The 16,596-nt window shown below is 43.6% G+C and overlaps 2 non-coding genes across 2 annotated transcripts; one reads left to right on the top strand and one right to left on the bottom strand.

Moving 5' to 3' along the window:
* Window positions 1–15,305: 15,305 nt before the first annotated feature.
* On the bottom strand, window positions 15,306–15,412 carry LOC111887712 (small nucleolar RNA R71). The gene has a single exon (XR_002848868.1). It is a non-coding gene; the product is annotated as a small nucleolar RNA R71 (small nucleolar RNA).
* Window positions 15,413–16,271: 859 nt separating this feature from the next.
* Window positions 16,272–16,378, top strand: LOC111887713 (small nucleolar RNA R71). The gene has a single exon (XR_002848869.1). It is a non-coding gene; the product is annotated as a small nucleolar RNA R71 (small nucleolar RNA).
* The last annotated feature ends 218 nt before the right edge of the window (window positions 16,379–16,596 follow it).

Here is a 16,596-nt window from a genome sequence, read left to right as displayed (position 1 = left end):
AACCACCATACTAAAATATAACAGGAAGATATCAGACAATTCACATAAATAATTAGGAACCAACTCCCGACTAAGCCCTGGGAGTTGTGACTTCTTTGCTACACGTATGGGTCCTGTGCTTTCAGTAGTACATGCACATACTACCTTCCACACCTACCCATATTTGTTTCATGTATCATCACAACACCCTAACAATATACTTGTATATGGTGGTCGCTCGACATCACTCCTAGAGGAAGACTAACTGTCTCACATCGACCTACCGGTCTCACTCAACTCACTCATCCATGAAACTTCCACCAACCCTGTGAAGGGTTTTGAGCATTCTAACATTCATAATGTGTACATGCAACCCTAGAAACCTTGGATCTATGTTTGACTAAGATACATGCAAAAATGATTTTTCCAAGGTTCATAATCCTATCTAGCATACATGGGGAACTTTTAAACAGAAAAGCTAGTAAGAAAACATACCTTGTAGTATTTTGGATTCCTTGAGAACCTTGTGAGCCTAGCACCCCAAGTGTGATGCCTCAAATGTCTCACACAACACCAAATAACTTGGAATAAACTTGAGATAAATGTCACACTACTTGAAATTGGCTATCCCTCTTCTTTCTTACATATGTGCCGATTTTGGTGAACATAAGGATCCTTATATAGTGTGTTACAATTAGGGTTACACCATGTAACCCCTAATTGTCATGACTTTTCATTTCCATGACCCATGGGTTCAACAAACACCATGGAGCATCCTATGGGTTTTATCCCAAGTTGATAATCCATAAACCATTAGCCCACTATATAAGTATGGGTGATTTACACGATCAACCCATATATTTAATTAGTATCCTTTTGATCACTTAATTATTCCAAATTAATTCTTGATCAATACTAATTAAATAATATTATTAATATATTAGAACTTATAATATATTAATAAATCATAAGTGTTATTTCTCTCATTTTAGTCTATCCGAATGTATGATGCCATGCAACCCAAATGGACCATGCCAAACCAGGTCAAGTACATACCAGAAATAGTTATGGACTTAGACACCTTATCCAACACCCTGCAGCACTAGTGTATGCTAACCATATATAACGCTGGACCCTATAGACTTTCGAATATCTAATCCTACCCTAAGCCCTAATCAATAAGAACAGAACATTAGGCCAAATCAAACATTCTCAGGCTATAAGATCTTAATTATGTACAGCCGTGATACATACACAAGTAACTATAGTAATGATGTCAATTTCACATAAGGAAAGCCCTAGGCTAGCAGGCATCATGTGTAACGACCCGTTCCCGGTATGTTAATTCATTGGTAATTGTTGTAAGTTTTGCATGAGGGACTCGGCGAGTTCATAGCCTGACTCGCCGAGTAGGGTCGCGACTTCGAGCACGTGTGAGCCGGGGACTCGGCGAGTCCATATCCCTGACTCGGCGAGTCCATCCATCTGGGTGAAACCCTAAATCCCCGGGTTGCCCACTATTTAAGTCACCTTATAGCCCCATTCTCGCCTCCCTCACCCTGAGAACACTGTGAGAAAGAACCCTAATCCACCCTTGTGTGAGCTAAGTGTTTTGTGCCATTTTGTGAAGGTTTGAAGAAGGAGAAGAAGAAAGGAGCAAGGAGAAGAGGTGTAGTGCAAAGATCCAAGGGCAAATCTGAGTTATTTGAGGTATTTTCGGATTTTCCCTCTTGTTATATGCTTTAAACCTCCATTAGAGCTCTCCTAGGATCTAGTTGATGCTTGTTCCAAGCCTTATGTTTGCATGAATGCCTTAATAAGTCGAGATATCTTTAGATCTGAATGATTGGGTGTTGTAGAGCCCAGATCTACTGCCTTTTTGGAGTTACTTTGCATATTAACCATAGATCTACCCATTTTGTGCATCTTTTAGCCTTATTTCCCTTATTCATGAGGTTGTACACGTAAAGTTGGAAACTTTACGTGGTAAATCAGCTTATTGGACTCAAATCTATCAATTGTATGTGTTGGATTCAAACAAAATCGAGTAAAAATCAGTTGCATGGCGGCAACTCGGCGAGTCGGGAAGAACGACTCGGCGAGTTGGGTCGCGAGTTCCCGATTCCTTCATTTTTATCAGTGTCGAGTGGATCCAGTGAGTTAGAGAGTGGACTCAGCGAGTTGAGAGTAGACTCAGTGATGGAGGGACTCGGCGAGTTGTTCATACAACTCGGCGAGTCCAAGGCAATCTTCTTAAGATCAAGAACAACTCGTCGAGTTTGTTCATACGGCTCGGCGAGTCGGATGAAGATTGTCTGAGTTCTTGGATCAAGTGGGTACTCGTCGAGTCGATGCCACACTCGACGAGTAGCAGCGTGTAGAACTGAGAAGTGAGAGTAGGAATCGACGAGTTGGGCGGCCCAACTCGGCGAGTCAGCCCAAAAGAGAGTTGACTTTGACCAAGGGTAAAAGAGTCATTTTACCACAAGCGCAGTGTTTAGTTTTGATTGAGTGTGTTTATGGACTTGTAGCCGAGGAGATTCAGGAGCAGCAGCCGTTAGCTTCCCGAGCCACACACTCAGCAGCCAGCTTACGAGGTGAGTTTCCTTCAAGTAGGAACGGGTCTAAGGCCACAATGCCGGCCCGTTCAGTTAGCAGTAGTTTCCGGATTTAGGTCCGATGCAGTAGCTAGTATGTTTGATGCCTTCGTGGCTCGAACAGGATTTGTGTGCTATGTTTTATGCGTTAAGTGTTATGTGTTCCAGGCTACGGCCCGATGTAGTATGCCGTATATGTGTTCATGTTAGTTGATGTGTTATGCTATGCCATGTTCAGTCAGTCAGTTCCGGACTTTGGTCCGATGCAGGGGACAAGGTCCCAGTCGGTTCCGGACTTCGGTCCGATGCAGTTAGTTCCGGACTTCGGTCCGATGCAGGGGACAAGGTCCCAGTCAGTTCCGGATTTCAATCCGATGCAGTTAGTTCCGGACTTCGGTCCGATGCAGGGGACAAGGTCCCAGTCCGTTCCGGACTTCGGTCCGATGCAGTTTCCGGGCTTCGGCCCGATGCAGTGGGCGAGGCCCAATATGTGTTTATATGTTATTGTATGGTATGTGGTAGTTTGGGGGAGCTCACTAAGCTTTGTGCTTACAGTTTCAGTTTTGGTTTCAGGTACTTCCGCAAGCAAAGGGAAGAGCTCGGGGTGATAGCATCGCACACACCACAGCTTAGCTTTTATCCTGGGGATGGTTTTAGTTGTTTTGGATTTGATATAGTATGATACCGTTTTCCGCACAATATTTTATTATGATTTGGGATGCATCGCGTATGTTTTTTTTATGTTATGATACTCATATTATGGTTTTGATTATATTGAAAAACGAAATTTTTGGGTCGTTTCAAGTTGGTATCAGAGCCCTGGTTTGAGGGATTCGGATACACTTCCGGGTGTATCTGAACTCAAACTAAGGGAAATAAAAGATTTTAGTAAAATAAAAATGTTTTACCAAAAAGAATTTTGAAAGCACTTAAAAAGAAAGAATTGTTTTAACAAGATAGAGGTGTGTGCATGCGGTCAGCCGAGCTCAAGTAAGTACTCCCAAATTACCCATACAAGTTAATTGTTCAGTTTCAGTTTCAGTAGAACAACATGCTAGTATAGGAGTAAGGATCTAGGAGAATGCCTTATGTGCCTGCTTATGTGTTACAGCTTTATGAGTATTGCATGCTAGTACTAAGTAGACAGCAGTAGGATAGCCTGATTAGGTTATGCCTGTTAGTGGAAGCTTAGCATCCTATGCTAGTGCAGTTTCTTGTTATGAGAATAGTTTGGCCTGAGTCTGTTTCCCTTATCCGAATGCTGCTTGCTTCGTCCTTGGTGGGGTTCTGAGTAATGGGAGTTAGCCATTATGTGAACACGTCACACCACATGTGATCAGGTTTGAATAATCCCAGAGTGCTGGAACTGGCCCTATTGCGCAGCTCTTGTTTGACTCCAACCGTTGTAGGGACAGATCTTTTACTTGAAGGATTATCTGATCCTCATCACATGTGATGGTGTTTAGGGGGTGGCTAACTGGCATTATGAGGAGACCTACAGCAGCTGAGGACCAGTCGTGTTGAGCTTGAGGTTTCCCTAGGGCAAGCCTAGGATGAGAGTAGCAGAGAATAGCAGTAGTAGAAGTGACTTGGTGGAGTCAAGGCAGTTCTTGAGGAAAGTACAGATAGATGTGGAAGGTAGTATGGGCCCGTACTACTGAAAGCAGAGGATCCGTACTCGAATCAAGGAAGGCCAAGACAAGACCAGAAAGCTAGTAGCAGTGTCATGATCCCTTGAGATATTTCAGTGTTCTGATGTTGTTATGATATGTTTCAGAATGGTAGTTTTGAGTCCGAGACCAGCAGTCAGTAGCTCAGATGCCGGAGGGGGATCAGGATCGGGATCAGGCCCGGAGGTCGGGCAGATGGATGAGCAGACTAGAGAGTTCCTTTCTTCTAAGGTTACCCGCATCATACTGGAGCAGACTCCTGTGATCTTCGGTTCGATCAAGGAGGGTATTTTAGAGCTGATGGATGAGAGATTGAGTACTTTCCGTGCTGAGATGGCGGCCGTGATGGGGTCGCGCACACTTACGTTCAGGGAGTTCAGGGCATGCGGGGCTCCAGACTATCATGGGGCGCGGGACCCCATAGCGAGTACTAGATGGTTGGCGGATGTGGCCAATGCTTTCCGCACTAGCAGGTGTTCCGAGGGGGACAAGGTCAGATTGGCGTCCTGTCTTCTGAAGGACAGGGCACGGGATTGGTGGGAGGAGGTCGGACATGCCATCGGGGATGATGCGGCATTGGATGCCATGACCTGGGCTGATTTCTCTACCAGGTTCAGGGCGGAGTTTGCACCGGTCATTGAGGTGCAGCAGTTAGCTAGGGAGTTCCAGGACCTTACCCAGACTACCGAGACAGTGGCGGAGATCACCGCCAAGTTCAGGGAGAGGGCTCTTCTTGTTCCACAGTATGCAGCCGATGAGGAGATGAAGAAGGCCCGTTATCATGAGATGTTGCGGAGTGACATCCGCATGTTTGTGAGCCGGTCCAGTTGTAAAACGCTGGACGACATGATTGCCAGAGCTAGAGAGAGGGAGATTGATCTCGAGATGGAGAAGAAGAGGAAACCGGAGGCGGTTTCGGGTTCAGGCAGTGTGGGCAAAAAGCCCAAGGTTTCAGATCACAGGTCTAGGAGTCAGCAGAGCCACGGTCGGTGTGGCAAGTGTGGGAGATTGCATGAGGGGGGCGTGCAAGGCAGGGAGTTCCGGCTGCTACAAGTGCGGTCGGACTGGGCATTTGAGTAGGGATTGTACGGCCCCTGCTACTACGGTTACAGCATCAGATCTGATTTGCTTTCAGTGCAATCAGAGGGGACATAAAAGTCCCAGTGTCCCAGTTTAGCTGCAGCAGGGAAGGTGGTTGCACCTGCCCCTGCCACCTTGAGGATTACGGATGGCCGGCAGGGCCGATCTGATGCGCCAGTGGCGAAGAGCAGGGCATTTCAGATGACAGCAGAGGAGGCGCGAGCGACTCCTGATGTGGTGATGGGTATGTATCTTCCCTCCATCTTTTAATTGTTATTATATCGTTTGAATATTACTTGATGATATGTTTTATTTAGGGTCGTTCTCGGTGAACGGCATCTCTGCTTTGGTATTGTTCGATTCGGGGGCTACCCGATCATTTGTATCGCTTGCGCTTAGCAAGAGATTTAGCAGAGCTCCAGGGGAGCTGGATTGTCCATTAGAGGTTGAGATAGCAGATGATAGGACCGTGAGGGTCGGCAGAGTACATAGAGGGTGTTCCCTTCAGATATTTGATGAACAGTTTTCAGTGGACCTGGTTCCTATTCCCCTGCGTGGGAATAAAGTTATTATGGGCATGGATTGGCTAAGCCCCAATGGGGCGGTGATTGATTGTGAGCTTCAGCTAGTGAGGGTTCGCACTCCCAGTGGGGGAGAGATAGTGATTCAGGGCGAGAGGCCCCAGCGAGGACCGACCTTTTGTTCCGCCGCAAGGGCGAGGCGCTATGTTCAGCAGGGTTGCGTCGGTTTTGTAGCTTACGTCTTGGATGCCCGGGAGAAGGGAAAGACGACGATTGATGATGTTCCTATTGTTCGTGACTACCCGGATGTGTTTCCCGAGGAATTGCCAGGGATACCTCCAGAGAGGCAGGTTGAGTTCAGGATCGACCTAGTTCCTGGTGCGGCTCCGATAGCCAAAGCACCGTATCGACTTGCTCCCCCTGAGATGCAGGAGTTGTCTACACAGCTTCAGGAGCTGTTAGACAAGGGTTTCATTCGGCCGAGCAGTTCGCCTTGGGGAGCGCCGATCTTATTTGTGAGGAAGAAGGATGGGTCGCATCGTATGTGCATTGATTATCGGGAGTTGAACAAAGTAACGGTGAAGAACCGTTACCCACTTCCGAGGATAGATGACTTGTTTGATCAGCTTCAGGGAGCGTCTTGGTTCTCCAAGATCGATCTACACTCTGGTTATCATCAGATGAGGGTTAGAGATGAGGATGTACAGAAGACTGCTTTCAGGACCCGGTATGGTCATTATGAGTTCGTGGTGATGCCATTTGGGCTCACCAATGCTCCAGCCGCGTTCATGGATCTCATGAACCGCGTGTGCAGACCGATGCTGGATCGGTCGGTGATAGTATTCATAGATGACATCTTGGTATATTCCAAGACACAGGGGCAGCACGAGGAGCACCTGCGGGAGGTGTTGGCGACTTTGAGGAGGGAGAGACTTTTCGCAAAGTTCTCCAAGTGTGAGTTCTGGTTGCGCGAGGTGCAGTTTCTTGGTCATCTCGTCAACCATAAGGGTATTTTGGTAGATCCGGCCAAGATTGAGGCCGTGATTGAGTGGGAGGTCCCGAGGTCTCCATCTGAGATCCGGAGCTTCCTAGGGCTGGCAGGGTATTATCGGAGATTTATTCAGGACTTCTCCAAGATAGCAGTGCCGCTCACCCGACTAACCAAGAAGTCGGTGGTTTTTCGTTAGGGGCCTGAGCAGCAGGCGGCGTTCGAGACTCTCAGACAGAGATTGTGCGAGGCTCCGATCCTTACCTTGCCAGAGGGAGTAGAGGACTTCGTAGTCTATTGTGATGCTTCGATCACAGGTATGGGAGGAGTATTGATGCAGCGAGGCCATGTGGTAGCTTATGCCTCGAGACAGTTGAAGCCTCACGAGGCTAATTATCCTACCCACGACTTGGAGCTGGGGGCAGTTGTATTTGCCCTCAAGATTTGGAGACATTACCTTTATGGGGTCCGCTGTACTATATACACGGATCACAAGAGTTTGCGATATCTTATGGATCAGTCGAGTTTGAACATGAGGCAGAGGAGATGGTTGGACGTGCTGAAGGATTATGACTGTGAGATCCTTTATCATCCAGGGAAGGCCAATGTGGTGGCCGACGCCCTGAGCCGCAAGGTGTCGACGGCCCCTATCAGAGATCTGTGTATGAGGATGACAGTGATCACTTCGTTGTTGGAGCGGATCAAGGAGGCTCAGATGGAGGGCCTCAAGGAGGAGAGGCAGAAGTGTGAGAGGATAGTGGGCCGAGTAGCTTCATTTGATTACGACAGTCGGGGTTTGTTGACGCTTCATGGTAGGGTGTGGGTACCGTACTGGGGTGGGGTACGACAAGTATTGATGGACGAGGCTCATAAGTCTCGATTTTCTATCCACCCAGGAGCGACGAAGATGTATCGAGATCTTCGACCTGATTATTGGTGGCCCTGCATGAAGCGGGATGTCGCTTGGTATGTTGAGAGATGTTTGACCTGCCGGAAGGTCAAGGCGGAGCACCAGAGACCTCACGGCAAGATGCAGCCGTTAGACATTCCCGTGTGGAAATGGGAGGATATCACCATGGATTTTGTCACCAAACTCCCCAGGACCGCACGTGGAGTGGACTCGATATGGGTAGTAGTGGATCGGTTGACGAAGAGTGCCCATTTTATTCCGATTCAGGAGAGTATATCGGCGGAAAAGTTAGCCGATATCTATGTGCGGGAGATTGTGGCACGTCATGGAGTGCCGGTATCGGTGGTGTCGGACCGAGATGTTCGTTTCACGTCCAGATTCTGGAAGCGGTTCCACGACAAGATGGGTACTCGTCTCCATTTCAGCACCGCTTTCCACCCTCAGACTGACGGGCAGAGCGAGAGGACGATTCAGACTCTTGAGGACATGCTTAGGGCATGTGTTCTAGATTTTGGGGGTAGTTGGGATACGTATCTTCCGTTAGCGGAATTCTCGTATAACAACAGTTATCATGCGAGCATTGATCGACCTCCTTTTGAGATGTTATATGGCAGGAAGTGCAGGACCCCGATTTGTTGGGGCGAGGTCGGTCAGCGAGTCATAGGGAGCACCGAAGTGGTGCTCAAGACGACTGAGTTGATCCAGCAAGTCCGTAGTAGGCTGCAGACTGCGCAGAGTCAGCAGAAGAGCTACGCCGACAGGAGGCGTTCGGACTTGGAGTTCCAGGTGGGAGATATGGTTCTTCTGAAAGTCTCACCTTGGAAAGGTGTCATCAGGTTCCGGAAGAGGGGCAAATTGGGCCCCAGATTTATTGGTCCTTTCAGGGTTTTGGCCCGGGTGGGTCGGGTTGCTTATCGATTGGATATTCCCGAGGAGCTTAGTCAGATACACAACACCTTCCACGTGTCGCAGTTAAGGAAGTGTTTGGTGGATGAGACAGCAGTCGTTCCCCTAGAGGACATTCAGGTTGATAGCGGCCTGAATTATATTGAGAGGCCGGTCGCGATTCTGGAACGGAAGATCAAGACCTTGAGGAACAAGGTAATTCAGCTAGTGAAGGTGCAGTGGCAGCACCGAAAGGGGTCTGAATGGACGTGGGAGGCTGAGGAGGAGATGAGAGCGCACTACCCGGAGATATTTGCAGATCCAGCCGAAGCAAAGTTCAAGGACGAAGTCTGAGACAAGTGGGGGAGAATTGTAACGACCCGTTCCCGGTATGTTAATTCATTGGTAATTGTTGTAAGTTTTGCATGAGGGACTCGGCGAGTTCATAGCCTGACTCACCGAGTAGGGTCGCGACTTCGAGCACGTGTGAGCCGGGGACTCGGCGAGTCCATATCCCTGACTCGGCGAGTCCATCCGTCTGGGTGAAACCCTAAATCCCCGGGTTGCCCACTATTTAAGTCACCTTATAGCCCCATTCTCGCCTCCCTCACCCTGAGAACACTGTGAGAAAGAACCCTAATCCACCCTTGTGTGAGCTAAGTGTTTTGTGCCATTTTGTGAAGGTTTGAAGAAGGAGAAGAAGAAAGGAGCAAGGAGAAGAGGTGTAGTGCAAAGATCCAAGGGCAAATCTGAGTTATTTGAGGTATTTTCGGATTTTCCCTCTTGTTATATGCTTTAAACCTCCATTAGAGCTCTCCTAGGATCTAGTTGATGCTTGTTCCAAGCCTTATGTTTGCATGAATGCCTTAATAAGTCGAGATATCTTTAGATCTGAATGATTGGGTGTTGTAGAGCCCAGATCTACTGCCTTTTTGGAGTTACTTTGCATATTAACCATAGATCTACCCATTTTGTGCATCTTTTAGCCTTATTTCCCTTATTCATGAGGTTGTACACGTAAAGTTGGAAACTTTACGTGGTAAATCAGCTTATTGGACTCAGATCTATCAATTGTATGTGTTGGATTCAAACAAAATCGAGTAAAAATCAGTTGCATGGCGGCAACTCGGCGAGTCGGGAAGAATGACTCGGCGAGTTAGGTCGCGAGTTCCCGATTCCTTCATTTTTATCAGTGTCGAGTGGATCCAGTGAGTTAGAGAGTGGACTCAGCGAGTTGAGAGTAGACTCAGTGATGGAGGGACTCGACGAGTTGTTCATACAACTCGGCGAGTCCAAGGCAATCTTCTTAAGATCAAGAACAACTCGTCGAGTTTTGTTCATACGGCTCGGCGAGTCAGATGAAGATTGTCTGAGTTCTTGGATCAAGTGGGTACTCGTCGAGTCGATGCCACACTCGACGAGTAGCAGCGTGTAGAACTGAGAAGTGAGTGTAGGACTCGACGAGTTGGGCGGCCCAACTCGGCGAGTCAGCCCAAAAGAGAGTTGACTTTGACCAAGGGTAAAAGAGTCATTTTACCCCAAGCGCAGTGTTTAGTATTTGATTGAGTGTGTTTATGGACTTGTAGCCGAGGAGATTCAGGAGCAGCAGCCGTTAGCTTCCCGAGCCACACACTCAGCAGCCAGCTTACGAGGTGAGTTTCCTTCCAGTAGGAACGGGTCTAAGGCCACAATGTCGGCCCGTTCAGTTAGCAGTAGTTTCCGGATTTAGGTCCGATGCAGTAGCTAGTATGTTTGATGCCTTCGTGGCTCGAACAGGATTTGTGTGCTATGTTTTATGCGTTAAGTGTTATGTGTTCCGGGCTACGGCCCGATGTAGTATGCCGTATATGTGTTCATGTTAGTTGATGTGTTATGCTATGCCATGTTCAGTCAGTCAGTTCCGGACTTCGGTCCGATGCAGGGGACAAGGTCCCAGTCGGTTCCGGACTTCGTTCTGATGCAGTTAGTTCCGGACTTCGGTCCGATGCAGGGGACAAGGTCCCAGTCAGTTCCGGACTTCGGTCCGATGCAGTTAGTTCCGGACTTCGGTCCGATGCAGGGGACAAGGTCCCAGTCAGTTCCGGACTTCGGTCCGATGCAGTTTCCGGGCTTCGGCCCGATGCAGTGGGCGAGGCCCAATATGTGTTTATATGTTATTGTATGGTATGTGGTAGTTTGGGGGAGCTCACTAAGCTTTGTGCTTACAGTTTCAGTTTTGGTTTCAGGTACTTCCGCAAGCAAAGGGAAGAGCTCGGGGTGATAGCATCGCACACACCACAGCTTAGCTTTTATCCTGGGGATGGTTTTAGTTGTTTTGGATTTGATATAGTATGATACCATTTTCCGCACAATATTTATTATGATTTGGGATGCATCGCGTATGTTTTTTTTTTATGTTATGATACTCATATTATGGTTTTGATTATATTGAAAAACGAAATTTTTGGGTTGTTTCATCATGTAATCAGGCAATTCTATCATGCAATTCCTGAAGATCCCTAGCCAAGTACTAGCATGTTGTTCTAACATATCATAATATCAAATAACCATATAGTATTTTGGGGTCTACTTACTGGCTCCAGCCGATCGTACACCCTGCATCCTCCTTTTTCTAATTTTGAAACCCATTTTTAAAATTTACTTTGATAACCCTTCCTTGGTTTGAGACTGGATTCCCATGAATGTTTCTCCAATTCACTCAAACCAAGGCTCTGATACCAACTTGTAACACCCTTAATAAATATCATACTATCCCAATATCAAATCATAAAATCATAATAGAAGGAGGAGCAGTCACTTAAACACATGGCCCAAACTGCTTCTACTCGTCGAGTCAGGGCATCCAACTTGTCGAGTAGACCTTGCAATTTATAAAAATTAAAGCTATAAAATTTGCACCTGAGAGTTGGGGCGTTACAGAACAAAGGCTCCAAACTCTAAAAGCATTAGAGGTTGAGTGAAATGCTCAAGATCAGCATCACTTGAGTATAGTTCCTTGAGCCTATCCCAAATGGCTTTTGTGGTGTCGCATGAACTCACCAAAAGAAAAGTGTCTGGTGGCAAAGCAAACCGTATGATCCTCATCGCTTTAATGTTGCTTATCAACTTATCCTTCTCATCTTGTGGTACGTCTTTTACATCAAGAAGAAGCATGTTGTGGTCGGCTTAAGTTTTAATTTCTCTTCTTGTTCTTATATGAGCAAACGTCTGGACAGTAATGGATTTCCATATCCGATAGCCATTATATTCAAGCCCTAGGACATAATCTTCAAATTGCAACGCCCACACTTCATTACCACTGGGGAAAAGAATAGGAATTCTGGTTGTTGATCCAATGCTGCTTGAAAGATTTATAGAGTTAACTTGATAATCATCTAACATGTTTAAAGATCAATTAAAACCTATATGCATCAGATGTGTAAACTAAAATAGTTTTTGGGTAATATAAAGATCAAAGATCAGCGTCAATAACAATGATGACGGCTAAATCAGATTCAATAAGAACGGAAACCCTAAAAACTCTTTGAACAGAAGAGATGCATATAGATTACACAGTCTCCTACTCTGATACTAATTGTTGATATTAAAACTCTAAAGATCGAATAGATTCAAATAGAAAAATCAATCAAACACAATGTATGATCCAGGAATGTGTCGAATGATGAAAAGTCACAGCCTTAGAAGAGCTCGATAAAGAACAAATATTGTAGAGGCTATGTAGGGTTTACAATGACACGATTAACAAATACACAATGCATGCATGCATCTTAAATAGTAAAACCCTAATTAATATATCATGGGTGGACAAGCCCAACCTGGATACACATAATAGACTAAGTAAAAAGCCCAAAAGACGCAACACTAAATACCGGACAATATCAATCCAATGGGTCGGCCTTGGTGCAATCGACCTAGAAGTGTAGTGAGGAAGACTCACCTTACAGTCTGAACAATAGATGATGAGGTCTCAACTTTGAATCTCAGCTCTAAACATCACTTATTCATCCAAATGACCAATTCTTAAACACAATTCAAAATACCCAAAATACCCCTAGTTCAAAGTTGGTCAAAATTAGGTGCCCAGCACCAAAGATCCTAATCTTTTAATCCATTAAGACCATACATGGGAAGAAACTAATGTCCAAGATTACATTCGTATGATTCAAGAGGCTCCAAAACCTCTAAAAGTACAACTTAAAAGGATTAGAGTAACCCCTACTTATAATACCAAGCTTAGGGAGCCAAAAGAACATAAAATCAAGCCCAAGACAAGATCTAAGTATAACTTCACCAAGTTCAGAACTTTATACCACCGATTCATGCCAAATGATGGTGTGGTTCTGGACCTAAAGTGCTTCGCTCCTCCAATATGGTCTATACTATCTTCCTTCTTCTTCAAAGGCACAAAACACACACGCACACTCAATATTAGAAATGCTCACAAGCTAGATTAGGGTTTGCAAAAACGTTTTGAGATGATGGAGGTTGATGAAAGGAACCGGGTCTGAGAGTTAATGATGAATAAATAGGGCTCAAAACCTAAATATTAGGGTTTGGGTCTTTAACTCGTATGCCTTGCGTACGCAAACGTATGCCCAATGTACGTGTCTCCACCCCATAATTCCAAAAATGACAATATTAGCCCCTCTTAACCAAAAAGCTTACATTATAACAAACAAAATGTAATAAATCTCAATATAATGGTCAAAAGTGAAAGTTCCTCAAAACAAGATGTTATACAATTATCCTCTGGAAAACTGTTTGAGGATCATAATTGGATTGGAGCTTAATTGTAGAAGTGATCTAGAAGAAAACAACATTAAATCTTTTGGTTTGCTAGCTTTAATTATGTATAGTATTATTTGTTTTGATTGTAGGTGTTTTTCAGCTATGATTATTGGCTAAAACCATTTTATTTTTGTTGGTGATGATGAACCCTTTCAACTATTAGTTGAGTTATATCTTATGAGTATTTATTGTTTGTTTTTCTAGTGTTGAAAAATCAAATACTTACATGTTTTAGTTCTAGTTTTTAATAGCCTTGATATAAGTTTTGTGTAATAGACGATCATTCTATTTCATAAACTTGATTACCTAGTGGTTTATGATCATTAAATTTCTAAAGCGAGGGTTGGAAAAATTGTAGATTAGGTAATTAAAATTAGTAACTTTAAGTGTTTTAGAGAGCATAATTGATCCACAACTTATGCTTGGTTGGTTGACTTAATCACAGGAAAACAACTCTTAGATTTATCGTGCATAGCCAAGTTAATCTTTATATCAATTTCGTGTTTACTTGTGTTTGATCATTACACAATAACTCATAAATTGGTAAAAACTAGCAATTTGATTATAATAATAAGTTACATCTTAATTTGGTAACAATCAATAGTAATTTAATAAGAAATCAACCATAGGGAAAAAGGGGATTCAGATCTAACGAAGGTACTATTTAATATTAAATTCATACCGTTTTATCGCTTAGCTTATTAGTTTTAATTGGTAGTCTTTTGGTTTAAATTCTTCTGATCTTTCAAAATCAGTAAAAGCCCCCCTTTAAAGTTTGTTTCTTAGTTTAATTATTAGTTGTTATTTTATAAATTGAAATTTCGTTTCCTTTGCTGGACACACGACTTACCTAAATTATTCTATAATTTTGACTAGGTACACTGACTAAGTGGAACTAATTAGTTAAGTTGGTTAGGTTTATAAATATAAAACTTGTAGTATATAAATTGCACATCAAGTTTTTGGTGTCGTTGTCGGAGAACAGATTATTTGATTTTTAGTTTAATTACTTTCAGTCATTCGATCCTTTTCTGAGGTGTAAAAACTGCAAAAAGTTATTTTTCTTTACAATGCTTGAATTTTTCTATTTATCATAATGCCATGTCGTGGGCCCAATCGTCGACATTGTGGTCACTGTTTGTTCAGTTTTTATTTTTTGTTAGCTTGTTTTTATTTTCTGTTTTGTTTAGCAATTTATGACCAGAGGATCATAACTTCCTATCATACCATCACTTGAAGATCCTGAATCCGTTTTCCACAAGAAGAAGGATAAAAAGGTCGACAAATCAAGTACTATGATGACGATGGTTTTAAAACCTTTTTATCCTTCTTGGAATGGTTAACTTATAAAAAATACAAGAAAACTCCTAAGTTAACCATTCCTTCTTAGGCTTACTCCATGGTTTTAAAACCTTCAAGAAAACTCCTAACGAGAAGGGCATTGGGAACAAACCAGAACCCACAATCGATTTAGAAGACAACATAAAAAGCAAGGATGATGAGATGACAGATGTCACTATGATGACGATGGAAGAGTACAAGAATAATATTCATAATGAGAACGGGCTGGGTCTTGTACCATTCAAAATTCCGGCAACTACTAATTTCGAACTAAAGGGGCATTTTCTCGCTATGCATAAAGATATCCCATTATAGGGGATGGACCATGAAGATGCCTACAAGCATATTGATGAAGTTTTGGACATTGAGAATTACTTTAATGGTCCTAATGTTTCACACAGTTCTATGTTGTTCAGGATGCTACTAGTAGCTTTTAAAGGAGTAGAAAAAGATTGGCTAAAGTCACTTGCAGCTGGAGCTATTTGGACATGGGCCAACCATCGATAAGAATTCATTCAGCAGTTTAGTCCACCTTCCAAAGTTTCAAGTTTGAAGAAAAATATTGCTAATTTTAAACAAGAATATTGCGCATCCTTATATGAGGCTTGGGAGAGATATAAGGGATTGCTCAGAAATTTCCCTCAACATGACTTAAACATGCAACAAGAGGTTTCTATATTTTATGATGGGTTGAATATAACAACAAGGTAACTCCTTGGTTCTCAAGGGCCAAGGACAAAGAAGAATCCCTTTACAATAAAGAAATTAATATAAAAATTTGTCATGCATTCACGAGAGTATCCCAACCCTCGAGAGGATATGACAAGAAAGAAGACGAATGTCAATGGAGCTTCTGAGGACCTGACTGTTATGACGGAAAAGCTCGAGAGTATGGACCGAATAATGAAAACGATTGATCAATCAATTCAAGCAATACAATTGGGATGTGATAATTGCAATGGGCGCATTTAACTAAGGACTGTAGATTGGAAGAGAATGGGAATCGGAAAGCTCAAGTCTATTACTCGAGTGGAGACAAATATTATGAAGACTTGAGCTTTCTCCAGTCTTCATAATATTTGTCTCCACTCGAGTCTTCATAGGCTTACTCCAGTCTTCATAATATTTGTCTCCACTCGAGTAATAGACTTGAGCTTTCCGATTCCCATTCTCTTCCAATCTACAATCCTTAGTTAAATGCGCCCATTGCAATTATCACATCCCAATTGTATTGCTTGAATTGATTGATCAATCGTTTTCATTATTCGGTCCATACTCTCGAGCTTTTCCGTCATAACAGTCAGGTCCTCAGAAGCTCCATTGACATTCGTCTTCTTTCTTGTCATATCCTCTCGAGGGTTGGGATACTCTCGTGAATGCATGACAAATTTTTATATTAATTTCTTTATTGTAAAGGGATTCTTCTTTGTCATTGGCCCTTGAGAACGAAGGAGTTACCTTGTTGTTATATTCAACCCATCATAAAATATAGAAACCTCTTGTTGCATGTTTAAGTCATGTTGAGGGAAATTTCTGAGCAATCCCTTATATCTCTCCCAAGCCTCATATAAGGATGCGCAATATTCTTGTTTAAAATTAGCAATGTTTTTCTTCAAACTTGAAACTTTGGAAGGTGGACTAAACTGCTGAATGAATTCTTATCGATGGTTGGCCCATGTCCAAATAGCTCCAGCTGCAAGTGACTTTAGCCAATCTTTTTCTACTCCTTTAAAAGCTACTAGTAGCATCCTGAACAACATAGAACTGTGTGAAACATTAGGACCATTAAAGTAATTCTCAATGTCCAAAACTTCATCAATATGCTTGTAGGCATCTT

The sequence above is a fragment of the Lactuca sativa genome, chromosome 7 (assembly GCF_002870075.4).
Source record: "Lactuca sativa cultivar Salinas chromosome 7, Lsat_Salinas_v11, whole genome shotgun sequence".
Lineage (NCBI taxonomy): Eukaryota > Viridiplantae > Streptophyta > Magnoliopsida > Asterales > Asteraceae > Lactuca > Lactuca sativa.
Note: the sequence above shows the minus strand (reverse complement) of the source record. Positions and strands in the feature narration are given on the sequence as shown.